Source organism: Charadrius vociferus, unplaced genomic scaffold (assembly GCF_000708025.1).
Source record: "Charadrius vociferus isolate BGI_N301 unplaced genomic scaffold, ASM70802v2 scaffold18, whole genome shotgun sequence".
NCBI classification, from domain to species: Eukaryota; Metazoa; Chordata; class Aves; order Charadriiformes; family Charadriidae; genus Charadrius; species Charadrius vociferus.
This window is the reverse complement of record NW_009649565.1, coordinates 39,226-44,695: the sequence shown is the minus strand read 5'-3', so window position 1 is coordinate 44,695 and position 5,470 is coordinate 39,226.

Sequence of the window (5,470 nt, the reverse complement as noted above, 5' to 3'; positions counted from 1 at the left end):
AAGCATAGGGGAAGGAGCATTTTAAATCATATGTTTTAATAGCAGAATTTTTAAAATTTCTCTGGAGCTCAGTGGAAGCCTGTAGGGAACCGCAACCAAGATACAAACACCAACGTCCGTGTCTGCGAAGGGTGGGCACTTATAATGGCAGACCCAGTATTGCGATGTCCTACAAGCTCTTCAGCGATACCTTTACCACAAAAGCAGCCAGAGACTCGAACAGATTGATCTGAAAGGAAAGGCGAGTAGGGCTTTGAAACTACGAGCTGTGGTTATGACACGCTGCGTAACCAAAGGCTGCGGGCTGCCAGGGTGGGGAAAGATGGAGTGATGGAGACAAGGGGATGGGGAAAGGAAGGTGCTGGAGACAAGTCATTCTATACACCCAGTCCTTCTATGTATCTGAACATGTTAACGGGCACCTAAGGAGGTTTTCATCCCTCCCATTTATTGCAGCCAGAATTGAGCAGTTAGACACACCCAGGGATTTTTAATTGCAGCCTTCCAAATAGTCCAAATTTTGTAAAATAAATAAATAAATAAATAAAAAAATCTGAAATCTGATGCAAATAATGTCCAAATTTGATCTACAGCTTATGGAAATTATTCTGTTAACGTCAGTGGAACATGAATCAGGCCTTTAGAAGCAAGGAGAATTTTCCAAAGGGGATACCATTGTTATGGCATTTAAGATAAAGGTTTTGGAGATAAATATATTTTTCCTGCACTGAAAATGGCATCATTTATTAAAATACTGCAAATAAACTCTTCAGCATCTTAAATAGGTAGATTTCCATTAATAACGTTTTTAATGTGAAAATACAAAAACCTACTCTACAAGGGGATAATTCCCCAAAGTTAGATATTTGTTGGGTTATTAGTCTACCAGATTACACAATAAATAGATAATACGAGGTTACAAAAACAACGTAAAATGAAAAGTCATAGGGTAACCTGATTAGGCTTTCTCTTAGAAGGCTGCCATCTGCTCATGAACCAGCGTGCGATATTTTAGTACAAAGGCCTTCATAAAGCCTCTTTTCCAATATTATCTCCAGCTAATACCAACATGAATCCCTCTTTACATGACATTTTTTACTAGAAAACCTCTGTTCCCCTTTGAAAAACTTGTGTCCACGTTACACAGCAAGCACCGATCTTTCTCCACGAGGCAGACACCCCACAGTAACAGCGACGTTCACAATCTCTCCCTTTTCTATGGGGTAGTAACAACCTAATTCCCGAAAGACTTCCCCCATGGATTTCCCCTTTTGGAAAAACACACAGATACATTGCAGTTAAAAACACAGCTGTTCACGTGAAATCCTGACTCGGAGTAGCACACACATGGCTTAACAGAGCGAGCGTGTCACCACCCATGTGTCTGCCAATTCTGATGGGGAATTACTAATCACAATTATTTAAATACATGTCTTCCACAAACAGTCCCTGTTTTTCAGGACTTGGGCACGGAGTAAGATATCAGCGTATGTGCTACAGAGCAACATGTCCATAGCAACAAAGCACTCAGAGCTGTGGGACTGGATGGCAGTTTCTCAAAATATTATTCAGGTTCCAGGTATATTGTTACTGCAAATCAACCAGCTATTAATAAAAATTTTATACTTACACAGCCGCTGAATATTAAGTACAACTACCCAAATTAATGCATTGATTTTACAATCAATGCTAGTTTATACAATCGCTTCTCCAGCTATGCCATGGCACAACGTGCACTTCTGGGAAGCGACTGGGGTTTCTAGTCATGAAAGCATCCCAAGGTTACACAAGAACAACCAAGACAGTCCTAATTTCCAGGCAGAGGGTGAATACCATTGTGAAACAAAGGAGACTAGCTATTGATGGATTTAGCAGAGATATTTCCAGGAAGAAAGAAGCGGCAGAATTTTCCCGTTTTAAGCTTGGCTTCCCTATTGTCCAGCACCAGTTTTGGAGTTTGCAAGGTCTTGGCTTAGTAAGGCTAGAGGCATTATTCCCCATGTTTGTTCATGAATACACTACACAAAACCTGTTCTGTGTAAAGCGAGTGTAAGGCTGGAATAGAAGGGGATGGAAAACTGTACCTGACAAATCATCAGTGATCCACACTACCTGCCTGGAAAGTTGTATCAGGTAGAAACCCACAGGGTCTGTCTTTGGCCTGGCATTATTTAATAGTCTCATTGGTATTTGTTGACTGAATATAGATTTCGCTTACTAAATCTGCAAATAAATTCCCAGAGACTCTGGAAGACAGAATCAGAATTCCAAATGCAGAAGAACTGTTCAAGCCGATCCACAAGACTGAGGTTTTGCAGTTCAAGGAAGAAAAAAAATCAAAACATTGTATTTGAGAAGGGATAACCGACTACAAAACAGACTAACTTCAGAAGAGGGTGTGCGAACAGCAGCATTGTTGGAAAATTTCGGAAATAACCCTGTTTCTCACCCAGTGTGGACTCCACTCAGTTTTGGCTACCAGATTTAAACATGTGGCCTACTCAAGAGGAATCAAAAACAACCCCAAACCACACCAGAACCATCCTGTCCCCCCAAACCACCCAACCCCAATGAGTAATCAAGAAAACACAACACGCAGCAGAAAACTCAAAAACCGAAGGAGTCATCACAAGTGTCTTCAGATATGTGCAGGACTGTTAAAGAAAAATTATCTCAGATTTAAGCAGGATCATCAAATACTGAGTCTTGTTACAAAAATCTAGCCTCGGAAATGCTTATTTTTAGTCTTTGGAGATAAAGGCTCCCAGAAAGGATGCTGAGATGAATTATCCCAAGGATATATTTAAAATCATGCTCATATCAAGCAATTAGTGGTCTAGAGATTAAAAACCACAAAACAAACCCCGAGATAATCACTATATAACTGATCACAAAAGTGCTATTTGCTGTGAGAGACAACGCTACCAACCCAGAACAGGCAATTACAGTAACAAACTGAAGAATAACCCTCATAAGTGAGCTACTTAAGTTAAAGCATTCTTTTTTTCCCCCCCAGGTTTTAAGCAGCTTCAGCTATTTAATGCAACTTAGTTATTATCACACAACTCTGCCCCTTTGGTTTTGTTCTGTTTGTTGAAGTTTTTTTTAATTTATTATTATTACATCTTGAGCAACAAATCTTACTAGAGGTGATATAAGAACCTACATGTGCTTAAATCACAGCTTTTGAGTGTTATCTTACTGAACCACACTGATGAGCGCTTGCCTGGCGGTGCTACTCCAGCAACAGCAGTTCTCAAACTAGAAGAAAAATCCAGACTTCCAAGATAAAATATACATCTCTGTCAACAACAGAAACCAAAGGCTTGGGTCAATTTTCTCCAGTCTCCTCTTCTTATAAAACTCTTACTGTATTCAAGAGATTTGTAAACAGAATATCTATTTTCTTCTCTCTCCAGTTTATCATATAATCAAGACATTGAACTCCACTTGCGACATCACCCTCTGTTGCTACGGACATAGCTAGCAACCACGGGAAAGAAGAATAGTGGAAATTTCTTAAAATAAATGGGTTATTTAAACAAAACATTGCAGTTAAAAACTATCATAGGCTGTTGATGTACACAGCTGGCTGACTTCACTGACGGCAAGCACCAAGACTATTTGTAATCATTTGGGATTTTGTAGTTCAGTTTGCAGACACAGACATGAGTATTGGTCCACTTTACATTTCTCCTGAAGCGACTATTCAAGGTGCTGTGGTTTTTTTTAAACACCGTTCCCCCCCCGCCCCTTTCCTGCATTGTGAAAGGAAAACTTCTGTTATTAAATTATATCTTCACTTCTGATAAAACATGTCAGCATAATGGTATGTGGTATAGTGGTGTGTAGTGAAGTATTAAAGAGCTTCCTGTTGAATATTGTATCTTCATCCCATTATTTCACCGAGATGTACATACAGACGAGAAAGGAACGTAAGGCACAACTGTGAACTGCACTAACTATAAAACAAATTAGCAGCGGCACGGCTCTGTCACAGGGCAAAGCGGTGAAGAGATAATTGATTATACAACAGCGACAAAGAAAACTTCAGCCTCTCACCAGCATATTTAACAGATACATTTAGACATGCCACAACTGTGCCTGCTTAGATGCTCCCAACCTCTGTTTATTCATGTTCCTGAATCTGCCTCAGCATCATCTCTGCCATTTTATTCCCAATTCCACACGCATCTCATTGGAAACCATCTCCGTTTTCACATAGGTGGAGCTGAGAACAAGATCTGGCACAGCTGTTGCTGTATAAACATACAGATTTTTTTTTCAATTATTTTTATTTTTTTGAGATGAGGTATCACAGCAACTGAAATATCCACACAGTTTGGAAATAAAATTTCAAGTCTCAAACAGGTCAATGCAAATCTCTTTCTAATACATTCAGTCAGCTTTCTCAGGTGAAACAAGTCCTTCAGCAGCTAAATACACGCACCTGAGTGTATTTAAAACCAATATTCTGAGAGCACAGAGCATGGACAGAAATCATCTGGCTATAATCACAAAACCCGATGGCAGCTGCGTACCAGTGAAGACCAAAGAGCCACACACATTGTGGAAGACCTCAAGAGGATGGCACCTGCAGCGACTACCACCACATGAGCCGAATGCTTTGTTCCTCTTCCACTGCCAGAATAAAAACATATATCCATTTTACAAACACGACATCCAAACTCGCCACACTAGCCCCACAAGCGAGAAGAACCGTACCGAACTTGCCGCTCAATTCCTTCAGGTGACCCAAAGTGCAAGTATGTTGAAACAAATGGGAGAGTTTCAAGGGTGAGGAAGATTTGTACAGCCATAACTTATTGCACACTTGTTTTGAGGGGTAGTAGGGAATGTTATGCTCCAGAATTAATGGTCTGGTAGTCCGTTAGTTTTTAGATGCATTACTTCTCCTGTTAACAGTACCAAATCTTTAAACTAAAGGCATGGATGTGGTAAAAAGTAGCAAGTGACCCAAGTATCAACCTCTGCTGCTGCCAAAGAGCACTGGCACTGGGTAGCAATAGAGTAATTTAGACAAGTTTTACTATGAAAGATAATTAAAGATTTAGTGGCCTGGATCAACACAAGAGCTAACGCTGTCTGCGTACAGTCCTGCAGTGTGCCGAGACCAGCATTTGTGTCACTGCTGCAAATGCATCCTGTAATCTTATTATACAGTATCTCAGGTTTGCTGTCTACATCAAAATAGGGATTTTGTGTAGTTATTTCTACTCACACACCATTAAAACATATACTATCGCTACGCAGCACGAATTAAGCACAGGCCCAGGAGCAAGTATACCCACATTTTGCAGTGGCATGTAGCCTTGGGTGAGTTTATTTAGCCTTTCAGTCGGTATATTTTGCCAAGAGAGAAAAAGGGTAACACGTATAAGTATTTCTTTTTATGCTGAAATATTTATCTAGAGGCTTAAATAGTTAATATCTCTAGCGCTCAAAAGAT